This window comes from Microcaecilia unicolor, chromosome 1, assembly GCF_901765095.1.
Source record: "Microcaecilia unicolor chromosome 1, aMicUni1.1, whole genome shotgun sequence".
NCBI classification, from domain to species: domain Eukaryota; kingdom Metazoa; phylum Chordata; class Amphibia; order Gymnophiona; family Siphonopidae; genus Microcaecilia; species Microcaecilia unicolor.
Genome location: NC_044031.1, coordinates 636,535,555 through 636,548,158, shown reverse-complemented (window position 1 = coordinate 636,548,158; position 12,604 = coordinate 636,535,555). Strand labels below are relative to the sequence as shown.

At 40.0% G+C, this 12,604-nt stretch overlaps 1 protein-coding gene across 1 annotated transcript in view; it reads left to right on the top strand.

Moving 5' to 3' along the window:
- LOC115460715 (olfactory receptor 1052-like) overlaps positions 1-12,604 on the top strand; it is a 96,116-nt gene that overhangs the window by 76,760 nt on the left and 6,752 nt on the right. The gene's annotated exons all lie outside the window — the stretch shown is intronic.

The following is a 12,604-nucleotide window of genomic DNA, read 5'->3' as shown; positions in this document are numbered from 1 at the left end:
CAATTATGGGCTGCTCATGTCTTTGTCAGTGGGCAAACTTACAAAATCAGCAAGGGATCAAATACTTATTTCCACCACTGTAGCTTCACTGCTGGGGTCGGGGTGGGGGGGCACTCTCTTTGTACTCTTGAGAGGCCTTCACAGAGACATATTGGTTAGATTCATAACTGTTGTTCCCCCTGCGCTGCTATCACAGACAATTACAAGAAGGAATACGAGAACTAGCTTATGAGAATTATCATGACAAATGGCTGAGAGACTTAGTATTACTGTAACAAAGGACTAACTTAAAAGCTGCATACTTTAAAGACAAAAGGCTTCTTTAGACGCACTGCATGATGAGCTGCAATACCAGTTCTGCTTTTGCTTGTATGTGTCTCCACATAGTGCGTACTTAGCTAAATTACATTTAAAGGCAGACTGTCTGAAGTGTTCTCATGAACCTGCTACACTGGGTCACATGTTTTGGAAATGTCATTCTGTAAACAGATGGTATCCCATGTTAATTGTCTGTGGAAGATTAGATGGCAAGCCAACCCAGACATGTTATTTGATAAATTCGCAGGTATGACATGTATTTCAAGGGGACTTAAGAAGAGCAATTCTGCTGGGGAAAAAGTGTATTTTAACTAATTGGAAGGACAAAGAACCCCAAACGGTGGCGCAATGGAGATCTGCCATGATACAACTAGCTGTGCTAGAAAGGAGATCACTAGAATCATTGGACACAGCTCATGGACGAACATTCCAAGCTCGTTGGGAACCCTTTTGGTCCTCACTCTCACCATTAGCCTGTAGTAGACTGTTGAATTAAAACTCAGATTTACTTTGATTAGATAGGGGGGAATAAGGGGAGGGAGGGTAGTGGGGGAGAGGGAAGAGATATTATTATTTGAAATATGGATGTAAATTTGTTGTGGTTTTTGTGGTTGATACATGTCATTATACATCCAATAAAGAAGATTTAAAAAAAGAAGAGCTTGATTAGTGATCATATGATCTCTGTATGCTGATCCACGAATTGCCGGGAGTAGTTACAGATCCCTAAGGATGACCATAAGTCAGAGAGATTTGTGGGCATTTTTTTTTTAATTATTTATTTATTAATTTTCATTAAATAACAAGCTGTTACACTTGACAGGAAATTCAGAAAGGAAAATTTACAATAACCACAGTTTAAAGATAAACAATATTAATTTCTTCTTTAGACCTCAAACATGAAGGAGAGTGTAAGGAAAAAGAAGACTTCTTAAATATCTATCCCAGAGGAAATATGCTTAACACACTTTAGCAGTCCCATAATTCAAATTTTTATCTGCTGCAACACCTATATCTTTCTGATATGCAGATGGAGTCCCTCGGAAAGCACTTCATACCTAGGTAATTAACCAGCTCATTTTCGAAAGTGATCGCTGGCTATCTTACATACTGTAAGTAATGCCACACTGGGAAAAGACCAAGGGTCCATCGAGCCCAGCATCCTGTCCACGACAGTGGCCAATCCAGGCCAAGGGCACCTGGCAAGCTTCCCAAACGTACAAACATTCTATACATGTTATTCCTGGAATTGTGGATTTTTCCCCAAGTCCATTTAGCAGTGGTTTATGAACTTGTCCTTTAGGAAACCGTCTAACCCATTTTTAAACTCTGCCAAGCTAACCGCCTTCACTACGTTCTCCGGCAACGAATTCCAGAGTTTAATTATGCGTTGGGTGAAGAAATTTTTCTCTGATTTGTTTTAAATTTACTACACTGTAGTTTCATCGCATGCCCCCTAGTCCTAGTATTTTTGGAAAGCATAAACAGATGCTTCACATCCACCTGTTCCACTCCACTCATTATTTTTTATACCTCTATCATGTCTCCCCTCAGCCGTCTCTTCTCCAAGCTGAAAAGCCCTAGCCTCCTTAGTCTTTCTTCATAAGGAAGTCGTCCCATCCCCGCCATCATTTTAGTCGTCCTTCGCTGCACCTTTTCCAATTCTACTATATCTTTCTTGAGATGCGGCAACCAGAACTGAACACAATACTCAAGGTGCGGTCGCACCATGGAGCGATACAACAGCATTATAACATCCTCACACCTGTTTTCCATACCTTTCCTAATAATACCCAACATTCTATTCGCTTTCCTAGCCGCAGCAGCAGCACACTGAGCAGAAGGTTTCCATGTATTATTGACGACGACACCCATATCCCTTTCTTGGTCCGTAACTCCTAACGTGGAACCTTGCATGACGTAGCTATAATTCAGGTTCTTTTTTCCCACATGCATCACCTTGCACTTGTTCACATTAAATGTCATTTGCCATTTAGCTGCCCAGTCTCCCAGTCTCGTAAGGTCCTTCTGTAATTTTTCACAATCCTGTCGCGAGTTAACGACTTTGAATAACTTTGTGTCATCAGCAAATTTAATTACCTCGCTAGTTACTCCCATCTCTAAATCATTTATAAATATATTAAAAAGCAGCAGTCCTAGCACAGACCCCTGAGGAACCCCACTAGCTACCCTTCTCCATTGTGAATACTGCCCATTTAAACCCACTCTCTGTTTCCTAAACTTCAACCAGTTTTTAATCCACAATAGGACATTTCCTCCTGTCCCATGACCCTCCAATTTCCTCTGTAGCCTTTCATGAGGTACCTTGTCAAACGCCTTTTGAAAATCCAGATACACAATATCACCTGCCCCCCCTTTGTCCACATGTTTATTTACTCCTTCAAAGAATTGAAGTAAATTGGTCAAGCAAGATTTCCCCACACAAAAGCCGTGCTGACTTGGTCTCAGTAATCCATGTCCTCGGATGTGCTCTGTAATTTTGTTTTTAATAATAGCCTCTACCATTTCCCCCAGCACCGACGTCAGACTCACCGGTCTATAATTTCCCGGATCTCCCCTGGAACCTTTTTAAAAAATTGGCGTTACATTGGTCACCCTCCAATCTTCTGGTACCACGCTCGATTTTAAGTATGTTTCTCTGACTCGTCCTCTTGAAATACCATTTCCGACACCGGTATCCCACCCAAATCTTCCTCGGTGAAGACCGAAGCAAAGAATTCATTCAATCTCTCCGCTACGTCTTTGTCTTCCTTGATTGCCCCTTTTACCCCTCTGTCATCCAGCGGCCCAACTGATTCTTTTGCTGGCTTCCTGCTTTTAATATACCGAAAATATTTTTTACTATGTTTTTTTGCCTCTAATGCTATCTTTTTTTCGTAATCCCTCTTGGCCTTAGTTATCTGCGCCTTGCATTTGCTTTGACACTCCTTATGCTGCTTCTTGTTATTTTCAGACGGTTCCTTCTTCCATTTTCTGAAGGTGTTTCTTTTAGCCCTAATAGCTTCCTTCACCTCACTTTTCAACCAAGCCGGCTGTCTTTTGGACCTCCATCTTTCTTTTCTAATTCGCGGAATATGTTTGGCCTGGGCCTCCATGATGGTATTTTTGAACAGCGTCCATGCCTGTTTACAGTTTTTACCTTCTCAGTTGCCCCCCTAAGTTTTTTTAACCATTCTTCTCATTTTATCATGGTCTCCTTTTTTAAAGTTAAACACTAACATATTTGACTTCCTGTGCAGTTACTTCAAGGTTGTATCAAAAGTGATCATATTATGATCACTGTTATCAAGCGGCCCCAGTACCATAACATCCCTCACCAGATCATGCGCTCCACTAAGGACCAAGTTTAGAATTTTTCCTTCTCTCGTCGGCTCCTGCACCAGCTGCTCCATAAAGCTGCCCTTGATTTCATCAAGGAATTGTACCTTTCTAGTATGTCCTGATGTTACATTTACCCAGTCTATATTTGGATAATTGAAGTCACCCATTATTATCACATTGCCCATTTTGTTTGCGTCTCTGATTTCTTTTATCATTTCTGCGTCTACCTGCTCATCCTGGCAAGGCGGACGGTAGGACATTCCTATCACCGTCCTTTTCCCTTTTATACATGGAATTTCAACCCACAATGATTCAAAGGTGTGATTTGTGTCTTGCTGAATTTGTATTCTATCTGAGTCAAGGCTCTCGTTAATATACAATGCTACCCCTCCACCAGTCCGGTCCACCCTATCACTACAATATACTTTGTACCCCGGTATGACCATGCCCCACTGGTTATCCTCCTTCCACCAAGTCTCAGTAATGCCTATTATATCCAATTTTTCATTTAGTGCAATATATTCCAACTCTCCCATCTTATTTCTTAGACTCCTAGCATTTGCATATAGACATTTCAGAGTATTTTTGTTGTTCCTATTTGCATGATGCTTAGTACTTGACACTATTGATTTGCCATCTTTGTCTGTTAATGCTGTGGTACAAAGCTTTTAAAACTAAGTGGAAAAGACTATGGAGATTAGTTGTTAAAATTTGCTTTTTATATTTTTATTTTGCCTAACTCTAACCTACAATTCCTCTTTTAAACCCCAATCTTTAAGCTCCCAAAGCACAAAGCAAAGTAGCGTTCACATACCAGAGAAATGTCCTCTTCTCACAGAACTTCTCAGAAAGAAAGTTCAGTGGGACCTTTCCTCTTTATATAGTTTTGAATCTAAGGGGCCTCTTTTAAACAGGCTCTTTGAAGCTGACTCAGCAACCTATGCAAGTATTCTACTTCCCCACACCTTAATTAACACTTAATTGAGGTCGCTGGATGAGCTACCTCTCCAGCAGCCAAGGAACAGAAAATAACTGCCTTTTAGAACACGAGTTTTTGGCTGTATAGTTTCTACCTCTAGAAAAGGTTTCAATTTAAAACTATGGGGAACATGCCTATTTCTAGAGAAATTTTCAGTTTAAAATTATGGGATAAGGTTTTGTACATTATGAGGGAGATAATCGAACGCGAATGCCCATCTCCATGGGCATCTATATCCGAGAACGGGCACGTGAAGGGGCTGGACAGACCGTATTTTCAAAAAAAATGGCCGCCCATCTTTTTTTTTCGATAATACGGTTTGTGCCTGGCAAATGCATCGGATTTGTAGAGATTTGAGCTGGACGGTTTCGTTTTTCAGCGATAATGGAAACCGAAGGCGCCCAGCTCAAAAACAAACAAATCCAATGCATTTGGTTGTGGGAGGGGCCAGAATTCGTAGTGCACTGGTCCCCCTCACATGCCAGAACACCAACCAGGCACCCTAGGGGGCACTTGTAACAATTTTTTAAAAAGTCAAATACTTCCCAAGTCCATAGCTCCTTTCCTTTGGGTGTTGAGCCCCTCAAATCCACCCCTAAACCCACTGCCTACAACTCTACACCATTAACATAGCCCTTATGGCTGAAGGGGGGCACCTACATGTGGGTACAGTGGATTTTGGGGGCAGTTTGGAGGGCTCCCATTTACCACCACAAGTGTAATAGGTAGGGCGGGATGGGCCTGGGTCCACCTGCCTGAAGTCCACTGCACCCACTAACAACTGCTCCAGGGACCTGCATACTGCTGTGATGGAGCTGGGTATGGCATTTGACCGTGGCATACAGGCTGGAAAAAAAGTTGTTAAAGTTGTTGTTTTTTTGTGGGGGGGGTTAGTGACCACTGGGGGAGTCAGGGGTGGTCATCCCCGATTCCCTCTGGTGGTCATCTGGTCATTTAGGGCACTTTTTTGGGACTTGTTCGTGAAAAAAAAGGGTCCAAAAAAGTGACCTAAATTCGCGCTAAAAACGCCTTTGTTTTTTCGATTATCGACTGAAGGCGCCCATCTCTCCTCCGCCGATAAACACACCCCAGTCCCACCTTCACCACGCCTCGGACACGCCCCCGTCTACTTTGTTTGTTCCCGCGACAGAGTGCAGTTGAAGATGACCAAAATTATACCGATTTGAGTACCGATTTCGATTATACCGATTTGGGTGCCTTTGCTAGATGGTCGCCTTTCTCCCGATTTGGGTCAAAATCTGGGCGTCCATCACTTTCGAAAATAAGGCTGTATGGCAACTAGTTAATGATGCTTGCTTTTCTCTCTCTCTCTCTCTCTTTTTATTCCCCAATCCCCACTTAGTACTAAACTAGGTCATGCTTGCTTTTCCCTCTCTCTCTCTCTTTTTATTCCCCCTTAATACTGAACTAGATCCTGCAGTGCCTGTTAGATTCTATCTGTTAATGCTGTGGTACAAAGCTTTTAAAACTAAGTGGAAAAGACTATGGACATTAATTGTTAAAATCTGCTTTTTATATTTTTATTTTGCCTAACACTAACCTACAATTCCTCCGTTAAACCCCAATCTTTAAGCTCCCAAAGCACAAAGCAAAGTAGCATTCACTTACTAAAGAAATGTCCTCTTCTCTCAGAACACAAATTGGGAGATGGCCGGCACTCTCTAGCCTCTACATCTGGGAGCACCTTATGTAGGAAGATGTAGGCATCCTATTCTAGGTATAATGCTTATTGCCAAAAGTGAAGGATAATTTATGTTGATCTCAGGGATGTACTGGTTCAGTCCAGAAGCCTGAAGCTAGATCCAGACTGGTGAAGTATTTTGAACCTCTAATGATCACCACATTTTACTCTAATGGTGCCATTAGCCACCGGGACAGAGGTATCCTTTTATTCAGTTGATAGTAGTCGAAGGCAATTCTCCATTTATTGTGGGGCTTTTTTCTTTTTTTTTTTTCTTTTTATAATAGGCCACAAGGGTGAATTATATGCACTGCTACATAGGCAGATGATGCCTCTGACTTCTAAAGTATTTAGACTTTCTTACACAGACTCATAAAATGCCAATGGAATCTTGCATTGTCATACAAAAATGGGCTTGCTATTGGGGTTGGTGGGAACACGGGTGACATGAAGGCCTGTTAGCCCACAATCATACAAGTAAACAGTGACGAGGTCCTGATACTTGATCAGATTCTTGAGGTGTCGTATCTTCTTCTCAGTGGTACAGGCATCTGCTAGGGTGACCTGTTCTTTCACCATACTTTTGAAACCAGGAAAGGGCTGATTAGTATCTATCTCCAATGATTCTTTTACCTTGTCATACAAAGAAGTGGACCCCAAAGCATGCACCACATGAGGGGTGAGTGGGATAGATCTGAAGATGTCTCACTATACTCTGATCTGTGTGAGAGGAGCAAACAATCTTTCTTCAATGTCCTGGAGGTTGACTCACTATCATACAGCCAAACAATACGTCCATGAGACCCTATAGGCTGGACTATACATACTTAGGTGTCTCTCCTCCTGGGTCACAATCCCAGGCCTTGTAAGCTGGAACAATAACAGGTAAACTAATCTCAACTCTGGGAAAAGATTCCCCGACTAAGAAATCACAGCCTCCCTTTTCCGAACAGTGACCACCTCTGGCAGGATATTAGTAGCCAACAGGTTGAAAAGGAACTTGGTTGTCTCCATATATGGCACTGCACAGGTAGTTAATCCCAATTCCCTAAACCAGGTATTTGGATTGAAAAAGTCCACTCTATCATGGGTTTATTGGCCCAGTTCATCACCTATCAGTGATACAGAGCTCACTGTTCCCTCAGGATCTGAAAGTATAGTGTGCAGATTTTAAATCTATAACTTTTGTAATATGCTTCAAGCTTATGGCAGCAGGGTCCACAGCAGAAATCACCTGGAATCAGGAGCAGGAAGACAAATCAAGGCAAAGGACACCACAGGGCTAGTGTCCTTTATAGCTGTAGAAGTGGTACCTGTCAATAGCAAATTCAAGAAATCAAATGGGGCATATGATGTAGATAACATATACTTTAGCTATGTTTCTGTTTGCAATATTTCAGTGAAGCTTAGGTTAAGTTCATTTGTGGTAGAAATGGGGCAGAAGATAGTCCACTCATGTTTTTCTATGGCTAGGTAAATCCTTTATGCATCACTTAAATCAACAAATAAATTACGAGCCAGGAGAAAGCCTAACTATCCTTTGATTCTCTCTGTTCCTTTTCTATGCATATAGGCAGAGGTTTGAAATGGGAGAGGGGAGGGAGGGTTTCTGGTTCTTACTTCAATGGAGCCTCATTATTCATATCATTCAGACAGGTCAAAGTTTAAAATAGATGAATATTTTATCAGTCTATATATCTATGATATGCTATGATAATTAAAAGTCAGCACCACGAAATATGGAGGAAGTTGGCCCATTCCATGGTCCTTAGCAGACTGGATAATGATTCCTAACCTTGGGGCAGCGACAGGCTTAGATAACAGTTGGATGGACACAGTTTATTATTATGAGAATTGAAATACATATATAAAAAAAGGAATAAATGATGGAGCTATAGCGTCTCCTAAATCAGTGTCTCATTGTATGTTGTACAGTTGTTGTTGCTGATGACTGTCTATTTATTTTATGTGTTTTGTTGTGCTCCACCCTGGATAAGGGTGGACTAGAAATAATAAATTCTAATTCATGATACGAACCAAATTAATGAAGGGAGATGGGAAAAGTGAACCAGCTGAGATTTTCATTATAATGTCTGGTTCCAAGGGATTCATCAGTATGTAAACATCAATATAATGATTCAGCATAAAATGTTATAAATACATGACTTGATTTTTTTTATGTACTTGACATTCAGAACTGTGAGGCACTTCAGAAATTAAATTCCAAAGGTTTCCCTAGCATCCACTTGATCCAATGCATGAAGATTTCAACTCAAGTCAGGTACGGGTAAAATCTACAATACTCAAAAATGTCATTTCCGTTTTAAATTAGTTTCTGGGGCTGGCACTGAGTCCACCTATCATCATTTTGACTACCTGAATGACAGTAACAAGATACTTTGAAAACCAGTATTCAAAAGTATATAGACACTATTATTCATTACAAAAGCATAGTCATTCTATTCTTCCAGATAAGTGCCAGCTCTAATAGGAATAAGGATGTGAGTACCTGATTCATTGTAATAAAACATGAAACACTTTGCAAATGGAGTATCATATGCTAAAATACCAAACAAAGGGATGGAGGAATAGCCTAGTGGTTAGTGCAGTGGACCTTGATCCTGGGAAACTGAGTTCAATTCTCACTGCAGCTCCTTGTGACTGTGGCCAAATCACTTAACCCTCCATTGTCCCTGGTACAAAATAGGTACCTGAATATATGTAAACCGCTTTGAATGTAGTTGCAAAAACCTCAGAAAGGCAGTATATCAAGTCCCATTTTCCTTTCCCTATTTGAGATTCTAAATGGAATGTTGCTACTATTGGAGATTCCTTTGCTACTATTTGAGATTCTACATGGAATGTTGCTATTCCACTAGCAACATTCCATGTAGAAGCTTGCCCTTGCAGATCAGCAACGCGGCCGCGCAGGCTTCTGTTTCTGTGAGTCTGACGGGATGTCAGACTCACAGAAACAGAAGCCTGCACGGCCGCATTGCTGATCTGCAAGGGCAGGCAAGGAGCAGCCTAGTGGTTAGTGCAGTGGATTTTGATCCTGGGGAACTGAGTTTGATTCCCACTGCAGCTCCTTGTGACTCTGGGCAAGTCACTTAACCCTCCTTTGCCCCTGGTACAAAATAAGTACTTGAATATATGTAAACTGCTTTGAATGTAGTTGCAGAAACCTCAGAAAGGCAGTATATCAAGTCCCATCTCCCTTTCCCCTTTCACTAGTGGCAGTAGGCACTGATGGCTGCCTCCCTGTGCTAAAAATGCTTTGTATTTTTAGTGCCAGGGGCATGTTTAGGGGCAGAGAGTAGGCATGCTGCACACCTACCAATTAGCGCATGGTAGTTCATGAGCCCTTTTCACCTAATAAATATGTATCCGTAAGGGCTCACACACTAAAGACCACACACTAATTTGCAACAAACCAGGGTGATAAGAAATCAAGAGGACATGCGTAGAGAGCTTCTATACTAATATAATTCTAAATATTAAATTAAAAACTATAAATTAAATATTTAATTACATATGAAATAATTATTATAAATTAAATAGTAAAGTATTTGAAGAAGTGTTTAAGTCTAGCCAAGAAATACTTTAGTCTAGCTAAGTGGCATTTTAGTGTTTAAGTATTCTGTTTAGCTAAGAATTATTATGTAGAACAAGGTTAAATAAGAATGCTAAAATGTTACAAGAAATGATTTGTACTTGGGGATAGCTCTAGAGCACTCACTAATGTTTATAATTTTTAAGAGCAGGCGCTGTATTTATAAGTTTTAGGATATTAATTTCTCCACCACTTACCTATAAGGTAAGACGATTCACAATTACACTGAATGAAAGAAATTAAGTAAGTATATTTATTGGATTACATTAACCTGCATTACCAGGTTTAAGAAAGAACAGGAGCACTATATATTTAGATTCAAAAGGGTTTATTAAGTTACAATTTTAGCGATTAATGTTGCAGCGAGATAAGAGTCTTAAGAGATCTTACAGAGAATCTGTGCTTAAGTAAAGTAGCAGGTTTTTAAATCAGAGGTTATAACTTGCAGAACAGTCTTTGTTATAGAGCATGCTGTGGTCCAGTGAAGAGCTATGAGGCAGAGGCAGGTCCTCACAGCAGGCAGGTGGGCTACAGGTCCCCAGAGCAGATTTCCAAGAGCAGATTCCCAAGAGCAGGCAGATCCCAAGAAGAAGCAGGTCCCAAGAAATCAAGCAAAGTCTACATATCATGAATTCCTGGGCAGATGCATTTCAGCTGAAACTTAATGCAGAAAAAACCCAATGCCTAGTACTCACCTCGCAATACAATAAGAATAAATTTACCACCATCAACACACCTAATCTAAATCTACCAGTTTCGGAGACCCTAAAAATTCTTGGTGTCACCATTGACCGACACCTAACACTTGAGAATCATGCGAAAAACATAACTAAAAAGATGTTTCATTCAATGTGGAAACTAAAAAGAGTTAGACCATTTTTCCCAAGGACTGTCTTCACACGTTCTTTAGTATTGTTGTGTTGCAGAGTTCAGGCATTTATGATGGATTGGTAGTGTATGCCTTGTTAAACAGGTTAGTTTTTAGTTTTTTCCGGAAGTTTAGGTGGTCAAGCGTGGTTTTCAAGGCTTTTGGTAGTGAATTCCACAGTTGTGTGCTTATATAGGAGAAGTTGGATGTGTACGTTGATTTATATTTGAGTCCTTTGCAGCTTGGGTAATGTAGATTTAGGTACGTTCGTGTTGATTCAGATGTGTTTCTAGTTGGTACATCGATTAAGTCTGTCATGTATCCCGGGGATTCTCTGTAGATAATTTTGTGGAACCAGAGTGCAGATTTTGAAGGCAATGCATTCTTTGATTGGGAGCCAGTGCAATTTTTCACAGAGAGGTTTTGCGCTTTCACATTGTGTTTTTCCGAAGATGAGCCTGGCTGCTGTGTTTTGGGCAGTCTGAAGTTTCTTTAGTGTTCGTTATTTGCATCCTGCATAAATTCCATTTCAGTAGTCTGCATGGCTGAGTACCATTGATTGTATTAGGTTGCAAAATGTTAGTAAAAGGACCCTTAAATGACTTACCCAAGATTACCAGGAGCTGCATTGGGATTTAAACTGACTTCAATTGGGTCACAACCTGCTGCTCTATTAGAGTATTCCTTCATTCTGTGCACTTACCCCAAATTCCGAATGCATTTCCTGATGTAACATATATGGTTATTTTAATGCTATAGTTAATTTCTGATTTGTATCATATGGATGCACATTTGCTAATTTGTTCCCCCTTTTACAAATATCAAAAACAGCGAAGATGACGCAAAAAAGGAAAAGGAAAAGAGAAAAAAAGAAAAAAGCAAAAACGAGAACAAAATTAATAAAGAAATAAAAAATAGAAAAAATAGATGAGGAAAGAAAAAAACTAAAAAATGAAATGGTAGGTAAAATGTAAAAATCAGAAAAGAGACGACACAAGCAAAATGCAAAAGATAAAACAATGATGAATTTATTAGGGTGATATGACTCGACACAGCTGTGTTTCGGCCCAACTGGCCTGCGTCAGGAGTCTGTTACACCATATATGTATTCTCTGATAATGGAAGTCCTTGTGAAGTATTCAATTAAGCACGCCTTTATTCAGTAACACTCTACCTTTAAAAAGGCTGTGTGCACAGTTTAAAAAGAGTCGTTGTGGAGGACTCTGATGTTGTTGATATATATATATCTCTCGTGAACAGAAGTTCTAACGATACTTGTGTTCGCTGTTTTTGATAATTGTCGTTTTGTGCGAAGACAGGTTTCTTCTGTATTTTTTACCCCCTTTTACAAAGCCATGCTAATAGTTGCTGGTACAGTACTGCTGACACAGCCCATTCACTTTGTAAAGGGGGGGGGGGGGGTTTGTTTAGGTGCCTTAAAAATTTTAATGCTCACAAACTTGATTGTATGCATGTAAGTGTATGAATTAATATATATACAATCACCATGTGCACATTAGAAAGTTCTAACATGCATGTAATATATGTATTAAAAATGAATATCTGAAATGAACTGAAAATAAGAACAGCCCAAAATCGGACAAATTTGGGAAAAAAAATCTAATAAGTAGAAATAAAACAAAGAAAAGAAAAGAAAAGAAAAGAAGATAATATTATTTTATTGGCCTAACAATACATTTTTGATTCGCTTTCAAAGGCAATACCTTCTTCAGATCTGAAATAAGCAAATCCTGAAATATATCAGAATATATGTGAAACATA